This window comes from Epinephelus fuscoguttatus, linkage group LG19 (genome assembly GCF_011397635.1).
Source record: "Epinephelus fuscoguttatus linkage group LG19, E.fuscoguttatus.final_Chr_v1".
Taxonomy (NCBI): domain Eukaryota; kingdom Metazoa; phylum Chordata; class Actinopteri; order Perciformes; family Serranidae; genus Epinephelus; species Epinephelus fuscoguttatus.
Window position 1 is genome coordinate 3,902,392 of NC_064770.1, and position 12,883 is coordinate 3,915,274.

Below are 12,883 nucleotides of genomic sequence, written 5' to 3' on the forward strand. Positions count from 1 at the left end.
GTCCAATAGGGCTGTCGGCTGTGTATTAACCTGACTTCTGCACAACACAACTGATGGTCCCAACCCCATTGATAAAGCAAGAAATTCCACTAATTAACCCTGATAAGGCACACCTGTGAAGTGGAAACCATTTCAGGTGACTACCTCTTGAAGCTCATGGAGAGAATGCCAAGAGTGTGCAAAGCAGTAATCAGAGCAAAGGGTGGCTATTTTGAAGAAACTAGAATATAAAACATGTTTTCAGTTATTTCACCTTTTTTTGTTAAGTACATAACTCCACATGTGTTCATTCATAGTTTTGATGCCTTCAGTGAGAATCTACAATGTAAATAGTCATGAAAACAAAGAAAACGCATTGAATGAGAAGGTGTGTCCAAACTTTTGGCCTGTACTGTATATATATATATCTATTTATACACACACACACACACACATACATATATATGTAAGAAATAAATATGCGCGCGTGTGTGTGTATAGGGTAATACACACACCAAAAACGCTGAAAAAATTGCCATACAACTTTGCCAAATCCATTAGCGTACTTTCTTTGGCTAAGCTAACGTTAGCCCAGACCATCGAGTCAAGCGGAGAAACAGCCTTCACGAGACATGACACTCTAATTCTTCGATGCATCGCATTTGTAAATAGCACGAATTACATCTTAGAAACCATACCACACTCGTTGGATGATAATTAAAAGACTATTTTTCTTACCGTTCTCTCGTTCTCTGAACACAACCCGCTAATCAGTATGGCCGCCGAATAAGCAAAAAATTACACGAAGAAGAAACTTCCGCTTGGGACTTTCCAACTTTCCGGTATAGACTAGATATATGGCGGCGCCCTAGTCGGCCATCTTGACTGCAGTTGGGTCCCTCTCACATGTCAAGGTATGTAATATAGTAACATGTCTGAGATAGAAAAAACACTAAAGTCATTAACTCGAATAAATATTGATTGTTGCACTATACTTTGATTATATTTTGAATTAGACTATATTTCCTCTGTAAATTGTATTTGTCATCAAATATATTTTATTGTGCTACTACTTTTACCATAATAATAGAAGTATGTAAAACAGATTTTAATACTGTTGGTATTCTTGGACTCCTTTTAAAAAAGTCAAATAGGCTATGTGGCAATATTGCATTCAAATGAAAATTGGGATCTGTGTGCAAGCTACAGTTCCCATTTTTTTCTGTCACTACTGAGGTTTAGAAATGTTTAAAGGCTTGGCCAACTTATTGACATTGTAAAAATAGACTTTCATAGTCTCCATGTGTGGACAAATGGACAAAAACATTCATGTACAGGCCAGGATGAGTTGCATGTGTAAGTGATATAAATATTGTAATATTATTGATTGATATATTTGATAGAAACAAGAAAAATGTTTCTGGATTTGGCCATATTTACATTAGAAACATGACTGCAGCAGTAACATACAATTACAGAACTCACCTGATTCAGGCTGTGTCTCACTGGAAGTCGTGTGGTAGTGAGGTGATGTGCTGAATCCAGCCGTGTTGCTGCTTGTTGCCTGACTTGTAGCTGTATTCAAACAGCCATACTGTTACACCACTTCATTAAGCCTGTTGTGTCATTCTACTTCATATAAAGTAGGCACTGCAAAAATAAACTTTATTTTATTTGACCTACATTTACTGTAATTAGTAACAAGGTTAAACTGGAACATTCAATAGTAATAATAATGACATTATAAAAAAACATTAATAACAACAACAAAAACAATGATAAAAATGACAACATAGCAGTGTATCAGGGACCACAAATAATTGACTAAATCTACATTCTTCAGCGAGTGGAGGAGATGTCAGAGAAGGCCCCTCTGCAGCAGCTTCTCGGGGCTTCATTCATTCATTTATTCATCTTCTAACCTCTTCATCCTCTTGAGGGTCGCGGGGGGGCTGGAGCCTATCCCAGCTGACATCGGGCGAGAGGCAGGGTACACCCTGGACAGGTCGCCAGACTATCGCAGGGCTGACACATAGAGACAAACAACCATTCACACTCACATTCACACCTACGGACAATTTAGAGTTATCAATTAACCTAGTCCCCAATCTGCATGTCTTTGGACTGTGGGAGGAAGCCGGAGTGCCCAGAGAGAACCCACGCTGACACGGGGAGAACATGCAAACTCCGCACAGAAGGGCTCCCACACCCGGGATCGACCCGGCAACCCTCTTGCTGTGAGGCGAGAGTGCTAACCACCACACCACCATGCCGCCTTCTTGAGGGTCGCGGGGGGGCTGGAGCCTATCCCAGCTGACATCGCCTGACCCCAGCTGTTCTCAGCTGACATCGGGCGAGAGGCAGGGTACACCCTGGACAGGTCGCCAGACTATCGCAGGGCTGACACATAGAGACAAACAACCATTCACGCTCACATTCACACCTGCGGACAATTTAGAGTTATCAGTTAAACTAGTCCCCAATCCGCATGTCTTTGGACTGTGGGAGGAAGCCGGAGTGCCCTTCTCGGGGCTTCTTGGTCAAAAATGTTCTCAGTGCATCTGGACAGATGTAGAGTAGATTTACCTATTACTGTACAGTACAAGCAAAACATTAGCTGCAGCAGACAGACTACTACTTGCACCAGTGATGTGTTCAACATAACATAAATCATTATCTAGTTGTGATTATGCATTACCAAAATAAAAGAGGTTGCACTACAATTATATAGTCACACATTACTTTTACAGTTGTCCCTATTTGTTATTGAATTTCAGCACTGTATCTAATGTGCTCAGTAAGAGGAGGAGCACTAAGCAGCCAGTAGTTAACCAGATAAAAACAGCAATAAACCAGCTCAGCAGCTCAATCCTTGGCAGCGATCACATCATTATCTACAGTAGCATTTTTAGGCAACTTTGCTTTATTTCAACTTCGCAAGCTGCTAGCTCATATAAATGAAAAGTCAAACGACATTTTTTAATGTTATAAAAGACAACATTCTTCGATACTGGGACCTCCGCCTCCTCTTTCGTCCGCTTTCTGTATGGCGCACCTGAGGGCTTGGAGGTCTTTTCATGATGATAACCCAATAATTTGACAAATTATGACCTTTTGTTTTCTGTCAGTCACAACCGCTACCTACCTGAGATGCGCACAGATAGCCCACCCCCCTCTCCCACAGTGATGTGACTGAGCACGGTGCAGGACAGGTTCAGGGCCAGGTCAAATAATGACAAACAACAGGGGCGTTGTTGTTGTTTACTTTTTGTTTATTTGTTCTTTTTTTCAAGACAGAGCATGAGGAAAGTGCGCCAGTCAGGGCTGAAAATAATTACTAGTATTTATTTTATTTTATTTATTCTATTTTATTTTATTTTTTTTTTGAGGGCTAGCAGCTGCGCCCCCGCCTATATGGCCTATGCCAAGAGCCGGCCTTGGAGATAATCTCGATACGATAAAGAACGTTCAGTTACTTTGTTATCTTGGTTCTCTGAGTGAGGAGATTATCTCCCCAGGCTCAAGTCCGCTCGGTATCCATTCCAATAAATGTTAATTAGTGGGTCCATGCACAAGGGACTTTTATAGCATGGTGCATGCCAGCCACGTAAAGCGGTGTGTCTTAAAGATTATTAATTTTCCACGTTGATTACCCCAGATGGAGATAATTCCCATAGTTATGATGTAACTACTGGGTGGGGAGATAATCTCCTCACTCAGAGAACCAAGGTTACAAAGTAACCAAACGACATCTCACTGATAAACATTTATTGAATAAATAACTAAGATAGCTTTTGTTCTTTCACACCTCACAGTGTGACAAATCAAGCTCAGCAAGGCAACACAGTAAGTTGAGCTGTAGCAAAGTACAAAGCTCCATAAAGTTGTTACTGTTGGTTTCTCTGTAACACATAATAATAAAACCCATGACTGACAGTGTAATTTCATTGTAAGAAACCGGATAACACTGAAATATTTACTGCTTCCTAATGGCACTTAAATGCAGGAATGAATGTAAGAAAGAACACAAAAACAACAAAACTGGAGAATAAGGGAGTAACATAAGGACATTTAGAAAAAAAGAGAGATAAATTATACTGTAAGTATTTTGGTCAATGTTGTCTTCAGGGTACAATACGGGGAAACAAAAGTGAAGGCTGGAAACCAATGTTGCTTGTACTCGTGCTTGTATTAAAGGGTAAAAAGGGAAATACAGTCAACACTTGATATAACTGTCTAAAACACACATAGTTTCACTCATTAACAAATAATATTCCAGTTTGTCTGAGAAAATACAATAAAAAAGTGCATGCTTTTGATTGATGTGCTACACCCACACTTCCTGGATTTGGAGTTCAAACAAACCGGACGGGTTAAGTTCAGGGGGGGCAACTCCTCTCTTTTTCTGTTTTTGGTTATCTGATGGCCTGGTTTTGATTTCATGTGCCAATATTTTATGATATCCAGATTACTGCCTCCATTACAATACAATGGGTGAGAGTATGACTTTAATTTCTGCTGCTTGCAGCATTAATAAATACCATTTAAAAACTCAGCAGCAACATCTCTACCCCAAAAGTCTCTTTTTGGATAATTAAAAACTTGGAGGCAAACGTCTCTTGCGTGACATGGGACAGCCTGGGACCTCTTCTCTTTCCCCTGGCTGTTGGAACCTAATTCCAAAAGTTGGATATGGATATCTCTGTCTGTTTTGCATACTCCTATCTGTGTGAATGATGTGCTTCAGGTTTGCCTCTAGTATTTTTGTGTAGTCTGTCCACTCTCCAGGCTCCATAGTGGAGAGGAGGCCATATGGCTGCTTGACATCCTCCATAAACTATATTCTCCAAACATGTTTACACTTCAATTTTGTGGATTGTGTTGTAATTTTATTATGTTGGTTATTCAGAACACATTACATCTTATACATGCCTGTCTGCCCCGGGAGAGGGATTCTTACTCTATTGCACTTCTTGAGGTTTCTTTAAAAGGGATTTTTGAGTAGTTTTTTTTTTTTATCTACTATGGGACTAAGGACAGAGGGTGTCCTATGCTGTACAGACTGCAAAGCACCCTGAGGTTAACTGATTTGTATTATTGAGCTATATAAATAAAACTGACTTCATGTGACCTACACAAACCTGCCATTTTTAAATAGCCAAGCTACCATCGTTAGTTTCATCTGAGCTGCATTACCATGCAATGGAAACGAGGCATAAGGGCTACTTAATCCTGTCAGATGGTTAACGATTGCTGAAACAGAGGTAGAAGAAAAAAAGTTACCAACATTTTTTTGTATTTGACCATGATGATTCAGGTTGCAAAAAAGAAAGATAAAATATAAAACAATTCAGAATTATGAACTCTCACCAGTTCTATGTTCTTTAAGTGATCTGTAACATGCCTTGCTGACCCAATCACTAGAAAAAATGCTGGCAATGTACATTTCTACAAACCGGATATGATACATTTCAATATAATGTAGTGGTTATGGTGAAACTTCACAGTTCAACAATGCTGTGTTTAACATTTAATTTGGTTTAGGCACAGAAACCACTTGCTTATGGTTAGGAAAAGATCATATTTGGCCACAAAAAAAAAAAAGGTTTTAGTGGCTGAGGAAGTGGTTGATCTACAAAACAACCTTGACTGGAGCCTATAAAGCAGATGGAGACAGACAGGTGGGTTGTGACAAAACACCCATGTACAGAGCCTAAAAAAAGCCACTGGAAAAACACCAACAGGTCTCTGCAAAACAACCTTGACTGGGACCTAAAAGCAGATGAAAACACACAGACAGGCTGCTGCAAAACACCCATGTTTGAAGCCTGAAAAGCTGCTAGAAAATCACAAACGGGTCACTACAAAATGCCCACATTTGGAGCCTAAAATCCACTGGAAACTGCAATGACTCATTTGAAAAAAACAAAACAAAACAAACAAACAATGAACCCACCCCCTGCAGTTTTTTTTTTTTTTTTTTTTTGGTCTCGAACAGTGGGCTTCAGTGGTCTGCCCAGATGACACAATCGGCTCATACACTACATCACTCTAGAAACGTTGATATGACACGTATGAAACATGCAAATGTAACTTACAATGCCACCATTTTCTCTTGGCAGTTGGGCTGGTGTTGCAGATGTGTTCATGAGAATAGTTTTCAGAACAGCTCCCATGTGCCCTTCTCCTCACTGACAAGTTCCAGATGTTATTAAGCTGTAACACCCATGTCCCCACATTACCTCACTGTGTAAGTGTTTTCTGCATCAACTGGTACTGAGAAATGGAGTGGGGCCTCTGCTGTTTTACAGTCTGCTGCCTTTAAAGGGGAAGTTCCGTTTTTAACAACCTGGACCTTATTTCTGGCATTAAATACAGTTGTTTACTCACCCAGATAAGTTTGGTGTCATTTGGAGTCCTTTGGAAGATATTTTGATCCGCGAGAGCCGCGTAAATCCATATAGTAGGAATGATCGGGGCAACGACAATGAGGCTCTAAATAACACATTATCTGCTGCGAAACTCGTTCATTTCACCAATATGTTTTTGTGAATTGCTAGAGTTGCTTGTCATCATCATCCTGGTCATTTATATTGTTTGGATCAGGCAGAAGCCGTGGAAATAACTCCACTGTCTGGCCTGCTGTGACACTGCGCCGGTGCTGTGGGCCCAGAGCAGCGCCCCAATCCCTGGTGGCAGGATCTTCACTTCTCCGCAGCGTGCGTGTGTGCAGTGTCACGGGTGATAGCTTAGTTTTTTTTTTCTCCTCCCTCATTGGTTTCGAGCCACTGCGGTAAGCCCCAGCCCTGTCCATTCCCCTTTTGGCCCAGTATTTTTTTTTTTAAATAATAATCTGTGTAATATAGAATATTTTTATACCTTGAACACCGTCTCCTGCCCAGTGGTGATCCGAACCTGTGTGACCTTTAGCCTCCCTAAAAATAGTAACTACTTCTTGGGGCGAAATTCCCCAGGTGGCGTTGTTTGGCAACACACAGTCATCCCCAACCTCCACTTGCCACATATGCATTTATTTTTTTCGAAACAAATGTTAGTTTTATAGACATGACTGATAATTATTTTGTGACCTTGCCTGAACCTGAGTGGCAGGGAAACAAATTGAAGATCATCAGCATTTTGGGATGCATTGCTGGTGCAACCAATTACACAGCAACACTTTGGCATAGCATTATTCAAATAAACATGTTTGTTATTTGGATATTTTTCAATTTCCTGTTTTTACACTGTTGTCATCAGCCTGGGACACTGGATTGTTTTCCCCAAAAAGGGATCGTGGTGATGAATGCCAATTCTGTATGACCAATCAGCCACCTCTGGGGCTGAAAACTAAGTCGACGCAGAAGTGCCAAAAACTGCAGTTTCTCAAATGGCCACTTCCGGCTGGCTCCAAAAACGAGTCAGTCCTCACCAAGATGGGGACAGCCAAAGAGCCAAACTCGAATCCTTAGGACCCTCACAGCGGATAAGGAAAACCTCCGCAAAAAAAAACTTTAACGGGGGAAAAAAAGGTAGAAACCTCAGGAAGAGCAACTGAGCAGGGATCCCTCTTCCAGGACGGACAGACGTGCAATAGATGTCGTACAGAACAGATCAACATAATAAACAGTAATCCGTATGACACAATGAAACAGAAAGAGAGACAGAGAGACAGAGAGAGATGCAGGACAGATGGTAATGACAGTAGCTTACAACAACATTAATGAAAGTAATGATATTATAATAATATTATAATTATAATTCTGGTTATTGTGGTACAATATGTTGAAAGTATATGTTGAAAGTATATATAAATGTCTGATAGTAGACATAGTATGTGACAATAATCATATGTGTATAATAACAGGAGAAGTATGACTAATGATAACAGCAGCAACAGGAGGCATCTGGCAGGACCATGGCAGCAGCACAACCACACACGTCACACTATCCAGGCACCGCTGTGATATAAGTTAACCTGCGAGACAGTGGAGCACAAAGGCTCCGGAGAACAAGCCGAGTGACATGCAGTATGGCCGAGTTAGCGAGATGTAGTAACAGGACATGAGAAAGAGAGAGAGAGAAGGAGAGAAGGTGCCCGGTGTATTATAGGAGGTCCCCGGCAGACTAGGCCTAAGTCAGCCTAACTAGGGGCTGGTACAAGGCAAGCCTGAGCCAGCCCTAACTATAAGTTTTATCAAAGAGGAAAGTCTTAAGTCTAGTCTTAAATGTGGAGACGGTGTCTGCCTCCCGGTCCGCAACAGGAAGATGATTCCACAGGAGAGGAGCCTGATAGCTGAAGGCTCTGGCTCCTGATCTACTTTTGGAGACTTTAGGGACCACGAGTAACCCTGCATTCTCAGAGCGCAGTGTTCTAGTGGGATAATATGGCACTATGAGCTCTCTAAGATATGACGGAGCCTGACCATTTAGAGCTTTATAAGTTAACAGTAGGATTTTAAATTCAATTCTGGATTTTACAGGGAGCCAGTGCAGAAAAGCTAAAACAGGAGAAATATGATCTCGTTTCTTAGTTCCTGTTAGTACACATGCTGCTGCGTTCTGAATTAGCTGGAGAGCTTTTAAAGACTAATATATATATATATATATATATATATATATATATATATACAGTACAGGCCAAAAGTTTGGACACACCTTCTCATTCAATGCGTTTTCTTTATTTTCATGACTATTTACATTGTAGATTCTCACTGAAAGCATCAAAACTATGAATGAACACATGTGGAGTTATGTACTTAACAAAAAAAGGTGAAATAACTGAAAACATGTTTTATATTCTAGTTTCTTCAAAATAGCCACCCTTTGCTCTGATTACTGCTTTGCACACTCTTGGCATTCTCTCCATGAGCTTCAAGAGGTAGTCACCTGAAATGGTTTTCCAACAGTCTTGAAGGAGTTCCCAGAGGTGTTTAGCACTTGTTGGCCCCTTTGCCTTCACTCTGCGGTCCAGCTCACCCCAAACCATCTCGATTGGGTTCAGGTCCAGTGACTGTGGAGGCCAGGTCATCTGCCGCAGCATTCCATCACTCTCCTTCTTGGTCAAATAGCCCTTACACAGCCTGGAGGTGTGTTTGGGGTCATTGTCCTGTTGAAAAATAAATGATCGTCCAACTAAACGCAAACCGGATGGGATGGCATGTCACTGCAGGATGCTGTGGTAGCCATGCTGGTTCAGTGTGCCTTCAATTTTGAATAAATCCCCAACAGTGTCACCAGCAAAACACCCCCACACCATCACACCTCCTCCTCCATGCTTCACAGTGGGAACCAGGCATGTGGAATCCATCCGTTCACCTTTTCTGCATCTCACAAAGACACGGCGGTTGGAACCAAAGATCTCAAATTTGGACTCATCAGACCAAAGCACAGATTTCCACTGGTCTAATGTCCATTCCTTGTGTTTCTTGGCCCAAACAAATCTCTTCTGCTTGTTGTCCTTAGCAGTGGTTTCCTAGCAGCTATTTGACCATGAAGGCCTGATTCGCGCAGTCTCCTCTTAACAGTTGTTCTAGAGATGGGTCTGCTGCTAGAACTCTGTGTGGCATTCATCTGGTCTCTGATCTGAGCTGCTGTTAACTTGCCATTTCTGAGGCTGGTGACTCGGATGAACTTATCCTCAGAAGCAGAGGTGACTCTTGGTCTTCCTTTCCTGGGTCGGTCCTCATGTGTGCCAGTTTCGTTGTAGCGCTTGATGGTTTGTGACTCACTTGGGGACACATTTAAAGTTTTTGCAATTTTCCGGACTGACTGACCTTCATTTCTTAAAGTAATGATGGCCACTCGTTTTTCTTTAGTTAGCTGATTGGTTCTTGCCATAATATGAATTTTAACAGTTGTCCAATAGGGCTGTCAGCTGTGTATTAACCTGACTTCTGCACAACACAACTGATGGTTCCAACCCCATTGATAAAGCAAGAAATTCCACTAATTAACCCTGTTAAGGCACACCTGTGAAGTGGAAACCATTTCAGGTGACTACCTCTTGAAGCTCATGGAGAGAATGCCAAGAGTGTGCAAAGCAGTAATCAGAGCAAAGGGTGGCTATTTTGAAGAAACTAGAATATAAAACATGTTTTCAGTTATTTCACCTTTTTTTGTTAAGTACATAACTCCACATGTGTTCATTCATAGTTTTGATGCCTTCAGTGAGAATCTACAATGTAAATAGTCATGAAAATAAAGAAAACGCATTGAATGAGAAGGTGTGTCCAAACAAAAGTTTTGTTTGTTTTTTTTTTGTTAGTAAAATAATATTTATTAACATGTGCACATACGAATGAAAAATGTGGAACGTCTTGGGTGATTACACCCCAGCGAGATGATTTCAAGAGGGTGATGAATCCATAGTCAAATAGGGAACCCCCCGGGTTCTCGACGCTGGTGGTGGTAGAGGTGGTGAAGATGAGATGAGAGGTAGATGGAGAAGCACCAATGATCTGGATGAGTAGAGGAATGAGCCTTTGTTGAGCTTGTTCTGGACTCTGGATACGATGGCTGGAGGTGAACAGGGTGCTACTATCAGATTCTGCATGAAATGACGGCTGATGGCAGCAGAAGAGAAAGCAGATTTAAAATTTTGCAGTAGCATCCTGATTGGCTGACAGAGATCATGGCAAAGTTTGATTGGATAACTAGAAGAGCGAACATCCATAGTCAGCTGATTAGAGGGAGTAGTGGGAGTGGTATGGAGAGAATTGTGAATGCATGAGCACAAAGAAAGTCTTCCTGGTTGAACTTACGCTGAGCTTCATTTGGCTGATAATACTTTTGTACTTTTACTTACATTAGCTTTGAATGCAGGACTTTTACTTGTTTTATTGGTACTATTACTTAATGATCTAAGTACCTCTTTCACCACTGCCTCTGGGGTATGACGTTGTTAGGTTATGTGTCTTCATCTGAGGCAAACAGCCACTTACCATGTCTGACTTCAGTGAGGGACACAAACACATAAACTATTACTGAACCTTATATGCAGTCGTATCTCCCTCCACTCATTCTGTTTCCATTAAGCGTATAGAGTGGGAGCTTGGGTTGAGTGGGTATTTGTTATGTTATGTTAGGTGTGTGTGTGTGTGTGTGTGTGCGTGTGTGTGTGTGTGTGTGTGTGTGTGTGTCTGTCTGTCTGTCTGTCTGTTTGCAGAGACGAAATGCATGCAGCAAACCTCTGGACTGCTTCTTTGACAAATAATCTCTTCTTTTATTTTTAGAGGAAACAACAGCAACACATTCCTCAGAATGTTGCACTGTAGGAAAAATATACAGAATGAATAAGACATCAGTCAGATGATCAGTAGTCCAAGCCTCAAGCCACATCAGAGAGTGATCCTGCTTAAGACTGGGTGATTACATTTGTCAGTGCACACTTTTACACACAGCTGACGGCACAGTGTCAGTTTACCTCACAGTTAATATCATAGTGGTAAGAAACCCTCTTTGGATACATTTGGACTCCATGTTAAAAGCAATTGCTGGCATAAAAGCAAAAGTGATTGCAAACATTACTATATTAAAACAGATTAGAGCCTCTTTGCTTGCAAAATCTCAAACCATAGATCACATTTCTGAAGATGTAATCATATGTTTTTTTATTTTAAAAATGAGTGCTCAATCAAAGGTAGATTTTGCTGCTGATAAAATTTAAGCTTGCAGTAAACAGTCTTGTAAGTAAAAGTAAGTAAAGGTATACATTTCCCACTTGTAAAATCGGATAAGCATAACACTTATTCCTGTAAACCCATAAGTTTGGTTTTAATTCTAATGTTGACAAATTTACTGTGTTCAGTTTTACAGATAGAATTACTCAACAAAAATTCTGAAAAGAAGAAAACAAACAAAATCCATCTGTTGTAGATTGCTAACCTTAGTGATACCACCGAAAAAGGCAAGGCCAACGGTCAAAATACATGGGATGCAAACGCAACAAGTCACGTCTGTTGCAGCATGCTTGCAGCAGAGCACAACCATAATAATCAACTTGTAAGCTGCACCGCGCTGCTCAATGTTATTAGGCTCGTTCGAGATGTTTAAAAAAAAAAAAAAAACTAACTAAAAGGAATACCTCATTATACCAGAGGCAATATGATGTAGCAGAGCAACCTTGTGTGTTTTTACTTTTCACATTCAAATAAAACAATCATACAATGTATGCTGTTGTTAAAATGATCCGGTTAATTCATTCAGTACCACTTCATATAGCCTATCCTTCCAAACCCTCCACAACCAACTGCATTATCACTTGTTAAAACTCAAAACACACACAGTGAAGCTGGCAGCAACCACGTAAGTTTGTGTAGCAGGTAAAAAACCCTGCTCCACTCTGCCTACGTGATGCATGGCATCCGTGCCGCATGTATTTCGGCTGTAAGAGCCTAAAGCCATATGAGGCTGCAAAGTGGTTCTTTACGCAAACACCAACATGCTAACTTGCTCACAACAACAATGCTAACATGCTAATGCTAAACAGGTGTATATTTACTCTGTTCACCTTCTTAGCTTAGCTAATGTGGTGGGGTGCTTTCATGCAGTTATTTAGTTATTTAGTGCTAGGGAATGCAGCCCCAGGCCTGCCTCCTCCCCCAACCACACCCCTAATTAGTGCCAGATTATATAAGGCCCTTGGGCTCATTCTTTTGGCTCCTGTCTTCTTCCCTGTTGTGGCTGGTTGTTAGCAGCTTTGCTCTGATCCATTTTCTGCACACAATGCATGTGGGAACCCTGGCGTGCTGCCCATGAGTGATCTATGTAGTGCTCTAGATCCAAGGTGGTTACCTGCTGACATTTTGCCAGTCTGCCTGTTTACTGTGTTGCCTTTCATTGTTTTGCTATCCTTGTTTTGCTGGTGCAATTGTTCTACCGAAGTAACACTGCTTCCTCTCTCTCC